General features: G+C 36.4%; 1 protein-coding gene across 1 annotated transcript in view; it reads left to right on the top strand.

Moving 5' to 3' along the window:
- The window catches only part of ATRNL1 (attractin-like 1), a gene marked incomplete at both ends in the record, with an annotated part of 133,092 nt that overhangs the window by 64,787 nt on the left and 55,600 nt on the right, over positions 1–12,705 (top strand). The window lies entirely within an intron of this gene.

The raw sequence follows: 12,705 nt of genomic DNA, 5'->3' as shown, positions 1-12,705 counted from the left end.
TGTAAACTAAATGGGGGAAGGGGAGATATATTCAATAGGAAACATCATTAAGGTAGTTGAGATTGAATCTAGGAGGATGCTAGAAAGTGTCCCATGACTTTTTCTTGTTACTGATGTTTCTTTAACTGGACCTTTGCTTCTCAAGGAATATCTATTCATTTAAAGGGTTCATTTGTTCCTCAGCACTTTAACGTGCAATAGTCAGTGCATAAAGCTGCGCATCTGGTAAACTCAAACATGATATGTAGAAAGTGTGTTCAAGGGGATGGAAAGATTAATGTCTACCCCTATTGACAATTGCACATTTTGTTGGTGCTTTATGATGCTTTAAATAATTCTTAATAGTTCTTTTATTTCCTGAAGTTGACAAAATGTTCTTTTGCTGTCTACAACACCTTTATGGCAAAATGATGTATTAATATAGCTTTTATTCTTCAGGGATACATTAGCTATCAACCAAATAAGCATTCCATCACCTTTGGTGAATTATGTATAGTGCAATAATGACGAAAATCAATTTATAAGACCAGTAAAATTATAAATTTTATGACTTATTTTTTCAACCCTAGTCTGTAAGAGTACGTATTTTTATTGGTAGACCTGATTTTAACAGGAGCTATTTAGACTGAAGAATGCTTTAAAAAATAAAGATGATAATTATTTTGAAGTTTTATCTGCATTGCTAAATTGTATTTTGTACTAGAGAGCCCATAAATCTGTTTAAGTCTTTAAGACATTTTGATGAATGTAGTCATTATGAATATTAGCTTTTCTTCAGTATCATGATTTTTGTTCCTGTGATAGAAGTGCCCAAATCATGGGCCAGGGATTTCTGCAGGAAAAGATATCAGTGATCAATAGATAAGTAAAATCAATTTTACTTGGATTTAAGAGGATTTTGGAACCATAGTTCCAAAAAAGAAAGAGGTGTTTCTATTTTTTTTTTTCTCCTCAGTTCTGGTAATGGTTTTGGGAATACAGAAAATGAAAATAGCTGCATATTAAAACCATAATTAAAGTAAAAGCCTAAGGAAAAAGTATGAGTGGAAAAAAGAGCAGTCTGGTCAGAAGCTGAACTTAAATGCGACTGAAGTAATTAGAAAATGAGACAGGAAATGGTATGGAATAGCCAATCAAAGAAAACAAAAATCATGAAGAACTGAAAAAAGTCATCCTCATAGTCCTGTCTTGTCACTTTTCTTTGAGTTTCCGGCAGGACTCTACCTCCATTTCTTTACTATCCCTTCTGTATGAGGACTCAGACTGCTGGAGCGTGTGCTGCATTTTTTTCCTCAGAGCTTCCGAGTTATTTCTTTGAGGATCCAGATTGAAAACTTTTTAAAGGAATGACAAGATAATGACTATAGCTCTTAAAGTACATCTGTAATACCATAAGATTATTCATATTACCAGCCGTTATAGTCACAAGGGTGTAACTTGGTTATGAATTGGAGAACAGTTGATGCTGGGAAAAGAGGCTGTACTCAATTTCTACAGTTGAGAGGCAAACTAGTGTGCACTGGGAGAAAAACCAAGAATTATTCTCCACATACTCATGACATGACATAAAATATTTTTTTTTTTTCTCCAGTGTCCTGACAGAAGTGCTGAGGTATTCAGTACACTTACTATGTATTCTGCCCTTGGGAGGTCAGATTTTACCTGTAGATACATGTCACAGCTTAGTTTGACTGTTGGTGATACAGATTAAAAACATTTGCAAGAAAAACTTCCCTTTCTTTTATAGACTGAGTTAGCCTCTGTTATTCCTTAGATACCTGATGATCCTGAAAGGGAGGAGGAGATGCAGAGCAAGTCTTGCTGTGCTTGGAAAACATTTTTTCCCTTATCTCTGCCAATCCTTTCCTAAATCCTTTCTTTTATGCTTGTAGCAGGTCATTCAAAAAGTTCTGGAAGAAGCTGACTGATCAATTCTGTTCTGACTTGTGTTCAGTGATAGAAAACTCTACAAATACAATATATTTCCTTATTCTACTCCGGGAATAACGATGCCTATCTGGGAATAACTATCATCAGATAACCGATGCTTTCACAGTGGTATTGCATACTGTAATGCTATCAAATTACTACGGGATGAGTAACAGTTGGTACAGGAAAAAGATACAATTCATGTTTCAGATAGTTTTGAATAGTTGTGATTACAGAATGGATAAAAAAATTACTTGTCTGGATTTTCATTCCTACAGTTGTTGACATTTCAATAGCTTTAGAACAAGCGTAAGGGCTCACTTTGCATCTTGATATAGCGCAGGCTTAGTAGCAAACCTAAAAAGGAGGATAAAGAAAAGATGGAAGCTTAAGAGGCTTCAAATATGTGAAAGGAAACTTAGAATGATGATAAAGTGCCTTCCCCCACAACCCCATTTTGGTTGAGGAAGAATTAAGAGGTTGCAACAAGAAAGAATAAGGTGGAATACAAGGGAATCTTTCTACCTGTTAAATTCTAGAATAGATTGCCTGATGACCTTATGAAATCTACATTATCACCTACACTATGTTTTTAAAATTTTTGAACTTCTCTCACTTTGGAAAAGGGCAGTGGACTAGCTGATTCCACATGTTCTTCTCCAGTCCTAATTTTCAAAAGATTCTTAGTCTGAGATACCTAGAATGCAGGGAGGTGTTGAGTAAAGATGAAAGTATTCCAGTTATTTAAGAAAATGATCTATGTATAGCAAAATGACTACAGATATTTGCCAGACTATGACTTCTTAATCGAGACGTTCCTAAGTCTTACATATAAGTTATTTTGGAATCTGTAGCATTTTTCTTACGTTCCGTTAGAAGCCTTTTTGTATAATGCAGGATTACTCTGTGACTGACCGAGTTTAGTTTTGTGTCAGAACTGTGGTATGTTTGTTGCTGATGGGCAATAGTTTGACAATGATCATATTTTTGTGTTATTGTACTTTTTCTTTTTAAATCATGCCTAATACAATTATTCATTAAAATTCTGTTTCTTGAAGTCTCTCTTCTAACAGACAGTAAGAGTTAGAGTTAGTATTCTTGGTGTATACATGATCTTTATATTCAGTAGTCCTAACATGTGGCTTGCAGTAAAGATGTATGTACTTCTTCAACTCTTTATCACATTTCATTGTACAAATATCTAGTTCAAATTATTTTGATTCATTGCTGCGTTCTATAAACCCCCTCTGTCTTTTACAGTTTGCTGACTGTAATTTACTACACTTTTATGTTATACTAATTTAAAATGGTTTCAGGTAGTTATTATGTCTGTGGTGTGGAACAGTCAAAATATAAAATGATATTAATTTGTTAGCTTATATTATGATACATTTTTAGTTACATAAAAAGATCTGCATTCTTTGGAAGTAAATGATACACAGTGCGTCAATTAGTCCAGACACTGTGTGCATGCTTAGGATTTGTAATCTAAAGCCTCTGTATGGCAAACAAAATGAGAAGTGATAGTACGTACCATCAAAATTACCATGTAAAGTTACAGCATCCTTTTAAGAGCTGGCTCACTGTGCAAGAAAACAAGGCAGGCAGAGGTGAATTTGTAACATGAGGGGATAGACTGCTCTAGCAACAGATTGTGGGTTCCAGACCAGCTCTGCTTCTGTTTACCCCTTTTACCTGACTGGTCAGTCTGTGCTAGAAGTTTTTAAGGAATCAAACCCTCTAGTGATTTAACAGAGTAAGGGACACTCACGATCTGTATTGTGGTGAAGCTTAGATGACGGCTACACAGCTCAGCCTTGTTTGCTTCTGAGCTGGTAAAGCTATCCAGGTGTAGGAACCCTAGGAAGCCTTGTATTCTGAGCAGAGTTGGAGGACAGAGATTCCAAATCGCTTTGATAAATTCTTTAAAAATTCTGCTCAAGTCCATTCGAGGTACAGTTTTAAAGGCTTGAATATAAAAATTCAGTAATAGGAAATTCATCATTAAATCTGACTGTAGATGGGAACAGATACTGGTTTGTGCTGCCTGGCGGTTTCTTAATGTTATGTTTTCTTCAAGGTCTTGTTCTGTCATGTACTGCATGACTGGGAAATACACGATGTTTTTATAGAAATTGTAGGAAACATAGTTATGTGTACTACAGAATGCAGCATAAACTAACAGGAGGAAACAGTATGGGAGATTGCTTGGAACAGTTTTGTGTCATCTTGGCAACATCTTTTTAGTATTATTTTCAAACTTACTAATCATCTAGTTAGTTGTCAATGTTAAAAATTACACTACCTGCTTATCATCTTGTCAGTTCTCTTTATGCATGGTATTTTTAAAAAATATTCTTAAAATGTATGAGATGCCAGGAGATAATTCTTTACATGAAGCTACGACACACACTGTGAATGTATAATGCATTTAATAGAAAGATAATTTAAGAACTTTGCTGTATTACCATTCTTTTTCATGAAGTGCCAACATCCCAAATGACGTTCAGTTTTCCTGTGATGGTACTACTGTTGCTGTTCTTTTGCAGTAGGAATAAAACTGTTGAGTACCAGCACAGCAGGAACACTGGGTTTTCACTTGCATTACAGACTTCCACTTTCTAAGAAGCCTAGAAAGCTTTTTTTACACTAAAGGTGTTTAACACACTGGTGACTGTAAAAGCCTCCTACCAGGTAGGATGCACAGGTGAAGTTTAAGCAAGTCTGTAGCATTTCTATTACCTTTATAGATCGGTCCCCTTTGCTGTCACACAGTTGGATGTTTTCAATACTGAAGGCAACAGCTTCCCTCCACATGCCATTTGCAATCATTTTGTTTGAAAATGTGAAGTTAACTGTTTACTAGGAACACTTTATTTTTTAGCAGATCGTTGAACTATTAGCAAAACTGAACAATTTTAGTGAGCTCACGCCGTGTGTACATCAGGTCAGTAGCATCTGCTGCAGCCAGGTGAGAGGTCGGGATCCTTTTTTGTTTTTCAAGTACACAGTGTGTGAAGGACAGAATAAATCTGAGCTTTTCTGCTATTCTAAAGCATCTGTGTCTCTGGGGCTATGCCTTTTGCAGTGTCTGCTTCTTTTGATCACTGCATAACTCACTGCTTTTCACCTATATTTATATACGTGTGTGCATGCACGCATGTCTACGCATACTACTCCCTGAATTCGTTCCACGTGAACTTTGGCATCTATGCATTAGACATCCAACTTACATATACCTACAGTAAGTGCCTTGAGATGATAAAAAGGTATCATTAAGGTATCTTGACTTAAGTAAAATTGACCCCAGAAATAAAATGGTCGCGTGGATATATTTGTGATTATTTCTGTTGGTTAAAAGAAAAAACCCAAACTTATTAGTGACTTTTTGATACCCAAGATACGTATTCACTAACAGGAGGAAAATCCATAGAGTTCAAATCTTGCTGCTCAAAGAATGTGGTTATTCTGCTGAGTGAGTGACATCTGAGGTGTGTGTGTGGGGTGTTGAGAGCAGAGGCTGAGGATAGCAGAAGTCATTACTTCCAGCATCTGTGAAAGAGACACATGAGAAACATGTTAAACTCAGCATGGCAGCTAATTGAAAATTATCTCCTTGTTTTTCAGTTTCTGTCTAACTTTGAAAGATGTCTACTGGGTAGATTTTCAGATTGGTTTTTTTTCTGGCACTGTTTCTAGCATTTTTACCTATTCAGCAGCAGCAACCCTTGTAACAGGTTTTCTTGATGAGTCTGTGGAGGGACTGATACGGATTTTCTTTCTTCCCTCTATCTCCGAAAATACTATTAGAAGCTACCATGGGTACCATCCAGAACAGAGCCCTGTTCCTATAAAGCACAAAGGGCAACCTGTGTTATTTTTTTTTTTTAAATATAAGTTTCATTTACAAAGAGCCCATTAGAGTTGGGTTTTTTAGCAGCCATCCCATCTAAGACACCTGATAATTACTTTGATGCAATCTGTAGTCTCATTTATTAGAACATAAACATCTTGAGCAAGATTACCTGTGGAAAAGTAGGGGAGGTGTACTAAAGAAAACCAGCTGGAAACAGATCTGCCTTTTGCTACCACATAAATTCAAGGTGGGTGTCCTTCTTTCCCAGTTTTCTTTCCAATCCAATGACTTCTTGCTCTGTCCAAGATGGATCAAACTCCACAGACTCCACACTAGATCTTAGGAAAAAAGAGAGTTTCCTCCCCTCCAGTTTGTTTTGATTCTGCCTTTTGATGTAGCTAGTCCTCTCTTCTGAAACATCCCCTAGCTGCTTCTCCTGCTTCAGGTTTTCTGTTTCTTGTCATCTTCTCTCTCAACCCTGCCTGCTGCTCCCAATAGTTTTGGCAAACTTGGAATTTTCATTTGCATCCAAGGAAGAGGCAGTTGCCTCTCCCATCTGGAGAGTACAAACTAACCTGTTAACAGGCAGTCTGTTTGCTCCCCTGCATATTCTTAGAATATATATAGATGCACATATATCTATATATCTGTATGTATACACTCAGAGTGCACAGCATTTGTTTATTAAATTGTAATACCGCGCATTACATAATTTCACATGTTACAGAAAACAACCTGTCTGTCACACAGGAAAAAGTTGATAGTGTAACAAGGAAAAAGTGATAGTATGACAAGGGTCACAAAGCTGATCAGAGTCTGGAGAACCTCCCCTGTGAGGACAGGCTGAGAGATTTGGGGTCGTTCAGCCTAGAGCAGAGAAGGCTCCAGGGACACCTTAAAAGTAGCCTTCCAGTACTTTAAGAGGGCCTACAGGAAAGATGGGGAGGGACTCTCTATGAGGGAGTGTAGTGATCGGACAAGGGGTAACAGTTCCAAACTGAAAGAGGGTAGATTAGATTTGAGGAAGAAATTCCTCACTGTGAGGGTGTTGAGGCACTGGAACAGGTTACCTAGAGAAGCTGTGGATGCCCCATCCCTGGAAGTATTTGAGGCCAGGTTGGGTGCGTGGGGCTTTGGGTACCCTGGTCTAGTGGAAGATGTCCCTGCCTGTGGCAGGGAGTTTGGAACTAGGTGATCTTTAAGGTCCTTTCCAATCCAAACCATTTGATGTTTGATCAAAATCAGTCTGCATGACTGTTTCCCAAAGAGAACTGGTACTGATGTCGGAAGTGATGCTAACAGACGCTGGGAAAGCTTCCACAAGAGGTTACCAGATGAGATTTCAGTACTAAGCCATTAGACTTCCAGCTTTGGAATTTTGCAAGTTTGACACCTGAATTCCCCAACAAGCAGATGATTTTGTCTGTTCTGACTACTGAAGGTTGTGTGCGCTGACTGAAGAGGTGGTTTTGAATCAACTGATTGTCAGGATGGAAATGACCCTGGGTGCACTAATCATGAAATTCTTACGTGGAAGTGGGATACTCTTTCCAGCACCTTGATTTTAAATGAAATTAACTCTAGCTCATGTGCTTTTAAGCTGATCTTAGTTCACATTTTGTGGCGTTTTTGTCTTATAAATGGTGGAAGCCATTTCTCTTCTACGGGCTTTTACTCTGAATGACCAAATACACACAAATAGTTGCCATCACCAGTTGAGATTTCAGTTGGTTTTCACCTTAGATTGGAATTTTTATTTTGAAATTTAAAGCTGCTATAAATAGCTACTGAGTAGTTTTAAATTGTTTTGCTTTTTATTTGGCCTTATAATAATCTTTGATTTTTTTTTTTCCTGTTATAAATTAGGAAGTTATACATTCTCTTTAGAGAGAGCAGAAAAAAATAGCAGCCTTCTGATAAAGTTCTTTTGGCCAAAATTTTCAAAATAGCAGAGAAGGTGTTGGCTTTTTCAGAAAAATTTAAAAAGATACAGTTTAAAAATAATAAATATACTAAGCCTTTGGTGTCTGAAAAGATCTTAAATTCATGTCAGATTGGACTGTAGAGATGAATGCATCCAAAATCATCAGTTTGTCTTTTTCCTTAAAAGAAAAAGCCTCTTCACAAAAAAAAAACCCCAAAACATGAGCAATTTAAGGAATAATAGTTTTAATCTTGTTGGGCGTCTTGTGAAAAGAACAACCCTTTAAACACTCGCATGCTGAAAAACCTGTGCTATGTATCAGAGATAGTTTTTGACTTGAACTCACAAAACCTACATCTCAACATACTGTAGAATTTGTAGGCGATTTGTTTCTTAATATTTAAAATTGAAAACAATTAACTGGAAAGAAAGAAAAGGAAGCTGATAAGTAGTAGGACATGTTAAACTTATTTCCAAATAAACTGCTGTTAGTCAGATTTTCGTCTGGAATTTTTCAGTTTTACATGTTAAAAGTACATAGAAAAGTTTAAGTTTTTCACACAGATTAACATGGAGAAAATAAAATTGCTGCTACTCTAATTCATGAGTTGTTATGGAAGTGTTTTGGTTTGGTATGGTTTTTCGGTAGAAAATACTGTCCTTTATGCATGTTATTACTGAATGATCCTGAGAGCAAGCTATAAAACTTCTGTGGTATAGTTTAGTCTTGGCATGAAAGGTTCAGGCACAGCAAGACTCTTGTTAATTGTTTAAGTTTCTGTTCAGTTCATTACAAGAAAAAAATTTCCTGTCTTTCAGTGTTAATGTTTTGTGTTGCCTTTTCATTATCTAATTGTATAAAACAAAATAATTGTTTTCCAAGCTGTCTTTATAATGTTAGTTGCTGATTAAAGACAGATTCAGTATGATTGCTTGAGAGGTATTTATTACAAATGAACAATGCTGTTCACTTTTCAGGATGAGTGCTATAGACAGAAAAAATGATGAAATACAAATGGTGCAGAGATATTTTACCAGTGTAAATATGGCTTAAGAATAAACACAAGCTTTAAATGGAGGGAGTTGCCATAGGATCGAGTTGGTGTAACTAAACTAAATTTTGGTTCCTGCAGCAGATTATCAGCCAGTTTTTCTGAGATTTGTTTTGGATTGTTTAGAATAAATATCCTACTTCTGGAATGTATGCATCCATCCGAAAAGCTGAGGAAACTTCACTTGTGTGTCCCAGATTGTTTGACAGTGTGACACTGGATTGCTTTTCAGGAAAAAAGTAATTGCCTCACGAGTCAAATCACCTCAGTAGACGCAGGTCACGGTCAAGTGAAGTTGTCTGTGCTTTGCTTTGACTTTTTCTTCCAGGAAAACAGTTCAAGTCACGCTTGGGCTTGGGTGAATTGCTTTTTTGGAACAGGAAGTTGCTAAGGACAGGCTTCACTGCAGCCTGAGATAACTATTGAAAAAATTGCGATGTGAGCAGTGTCTAATTTTAACGAAAATGGCTGTCATGGTGATTGGGCATACTTGCCTTTTCCAGACAAACTTACATCCAGTATTGATCTGGTAAAATTATTGTCTTATTTTTATGGTTATTGGGACTGGCTGACCTTGCTTTAAATGATACATATGTGAGATATGTATATGGTTTGGGTGACTGGAGAATTCCGACAGGTTCTGCATATGCAGGTTCCATATCATATATATAAATTGTAAAAACATGTCTCTTCTGTCAAGCTTTTTCTCTCTCTCTGTCTCAAGTCCTTAGTACTGTGTAAATATGCATAGATACAGCTTTGTCTTTTCTGTGCTGCTGTTGCACCATAAAAAATAAATTGTTTTGAGACAAAAATAAATCTCAAGATGAACCAAGAAAAATGAAAATAAAATTAGTTACATATATGATAATCTGTTTAAGACCGATTTATTATGAAGGTTGATCATGTCACTATAAAATGACCGTTGCATTTGACCTGCATGTGCAGCACTCCTAATACCAGTTTTTTGGTACACTTCCATTGCTTATTGCTTCACAGAAGTTCTTTGGCTTAATTTTGATGCTACTCAATTAGTAATACTGCAGAAGTGATGTTGAGCACATCTGTTTACTCCTACATTGCCTGTCTCAGAGGTTGAGGGGATGTATTTCCTATAAAAGTAGTTGTTGAATGCTAAAAAGGTATCATGGGCTTCCAGCTAAGTTTACACTTCTAGAAAAAATAAGTGACTAGACAGTTTTGTAATGTTACTAATGTAGAAAATTGTCTCAGAAGGGCAGTTCTCATAAGTAGGCTAACGGTTTATGCAAGTGAACATTTACAGTGCAACTGAGCATTACGATGCTATAGCTAATAAGGTTAGACTTGCTATTCCTCACTTAGCCTGGCTGCAGGTGAAAGGCTGTATCTCCGCTTTTCTGATGCAGCGTACGTTTTTTGATGCGCTTTATGCCTTGCATGTTAGGAAAATTAACAAAGTAGCACGCCTCAATATTTAGTAGCACTGTCATAGTTTTCCTTTAAAAAACCCAATACACTAGGTGACTTAAATTATCCACGTGCTGCTGCTGGTTCAGTAATCTTTGCAGTAAGCGAAGATATTAAGGTAAACTACCATTTATAGTGAGCTCTGTCTCAGAGCAGAATTGCTCTTGCGGCTATACGTTGGCGATGGGGCCAAGCAATAAGTGTGTTGAAATTCAATTGTCTAAAATGCATACTTCATGGAAATAGTGCTGGTATTCTTCTGTTGTCAGCGTCAGCAAGAACATTCATATGCTGAGCTAGCAACTCAGAATCAATCATGCTGTGGATTTATCATTTAATAAATTCTATAAGGTTGTGATTTTGCAGCTTGGATTTGCTCTACTGGATTATTTTGTTTTCATATAATCTTTCTGTTCTATGTGGAATCTGCATGTTGTACAGAAGACTAGTGTGGACTACTGTTTCCCTAAAAATAGATGTTGTCAGGGTGGGGTGTTTTGTGGTTTTTAAAGCTTTAATGTAATGATTTCTGCTCTTATGTAAAAATAACACGACAAAAAGGTTAAAAATTTTGTATTTTAAGCCATAGATTATTTATTTAAATATTTAAAATATTTAGTGATTGATAGAAGTTTGTGTGGTAGTAAGCTATTTAAAATAATTTGTTTAAATAAAAGTGTGCGTATGTAATATAAACCCAAGTTGGAGATGAATGCATACAGTAGTATGGAAAGACTCCGGAAGATGGGTTGAACTCGCTGGTTCTATTTGAAAGTGCAGCACAGAGTACATGTGCACCTACAGCAGTGCAATGGGTCACCCCCAAAGTAAAAAAATGTTTTCTTCTGTTTTTTGATTTGTGGCCATTGCCTCTCCTTCTGTCAGTAGGCACTACTGAATGTCTGGTTTCCATCTGTCAGGTGTTTTTCATGCCAATAAGATCCCTCTGAGATTTCTCTTCAGGCTGAATCCCAGCTCTCTCAGCATCTCCTAATATGAAAGATGCTCCAGTCTCTTAATCACCTTTGTGGTCCTGTGGCCATCTTCTGGTTTGGTTTCATTCTTGTACAGTCAAGTTCTTGGACATGGAGTATGATACAAACGAAAGCATGGTAGGAGGGGGATGACTGGGAGATGCTACAGAAGTTCACTCATTATCCGTGCTAAAATACTTGATGTTAATGAGACGTTAACTGTAAATCTTGCCAGGCAGTCTGGGGCATCATTTCCAGCATCTACAGAGGACTGAATTTCTAAGGGAAATCTATACCTAGAACATAAAAGTGATCAGAGCTCATTAATAAAGCTCAGCCTTAGACTCTTTATACAATCTTGTATACTTAACTCATGAATGGTTCCAAAATACTGTATCTAAAGTTTCTGGTCTATACTTGCAAGAATTTTTGTAGTTGATTTGTTTTAAATATTCAAAATTTATATAAATTATGTATGTAAGTTGATTTTTGAAACTGTAAACATTTGGGCAGGAATTTGCCACATGAAATAAAGTCTCCATCAGAATTGTACAACATATTTTGATTTAAAAATGTATCTCTCTGTCTATATTCTGTGCCTGAGTTTTTCTGACAAGAAATTGTGATAATTCTAATTCTCATCTTTTGTTGTATCTTTAAGCGAAATATGAACATTGATAACAAGTTTTTCTGTTTCATATACTGCAATTTATTTTGGAAGGTGTAGGGCTAATGATAATTCTTGCCTAATAGAAGGTTCTGAAATCCGGCAGAAGCGGGCATTTATTTTGAGTCTTAAGCTTATCCTTATAATTAAAAACAGTTAGCATTGTGAATTACGAAATAGAGAATGACAGATGTACTTCTTTACCATGAGGGAAAAGGAACCATGATATATTATCAATCCCTGTTGTATCCCAGAGGTGTTATTACCATATTGAAAATACATCTCATAGAATTACTGTTGTTGCTTAAAGTGTTTTAGGATAAAGATTTTAACTTTTTTTAAGAGAAGAAAACTCTCTGTATTTCATTTTAAGCAAATGGTTTGCAGAGATTAATTTCTGAATTTTTAGTACTGAGTAGGAGCACTGAAATTATGAGGGAATGGAGAATGTGAACAGAATTTAATGAGACTGTTACAACATTATTGTATATTAAACTTGCTATAAAGTTAAAGCAGGATTTTAAGCTATTCTCTGCATTGATGATGTCAGGGAAGATTTAAGAGAGGATTAATGTCAACTTAACCTCCTGAAAATGTTTGAGTATGATGCTGTTATGAGTGCTGGAATATGTCCCACAGCAGCAGAATCTGAATCTGATGTACACTACAGATAATCAGGTCTCCTCTCTAACAGTCCTGTCCTACTGTTCACGCAGCAGTACTCAGCAAATGGGATAATGGTGTTGGGGAGGTTAGTTTTCTCTGTCAGGGTGGTGGACATTTTGAGGCTAGCACCAAAAGTTGACTCTATTTAAAGAAAGAAGAAAAATACCAGGTTTAAGAGAACCTTTCCC

This window comes from Buceros rhinoceros, unplaced genomic scaffold (genome assembly GCF_000710305.1).
Source record: "Buceros rhinoceros silvestris isolate BGI_N320 unplaced genomic scaffold, ASM71030v1 scaffold12371, whole genome shotgun sequence".
Lineage (NCBI taxonomy): Eukaryota > Metazoa > Chordata > Aves > Bucerotiformes > Bucerotidae > Buceros > Buceros rhinoceros.
The sequence above is the reverse complement of the archived record's forward strand: the minus strand, read 5'-3'. Positions and strand labels throughout refer to the sequence as shown.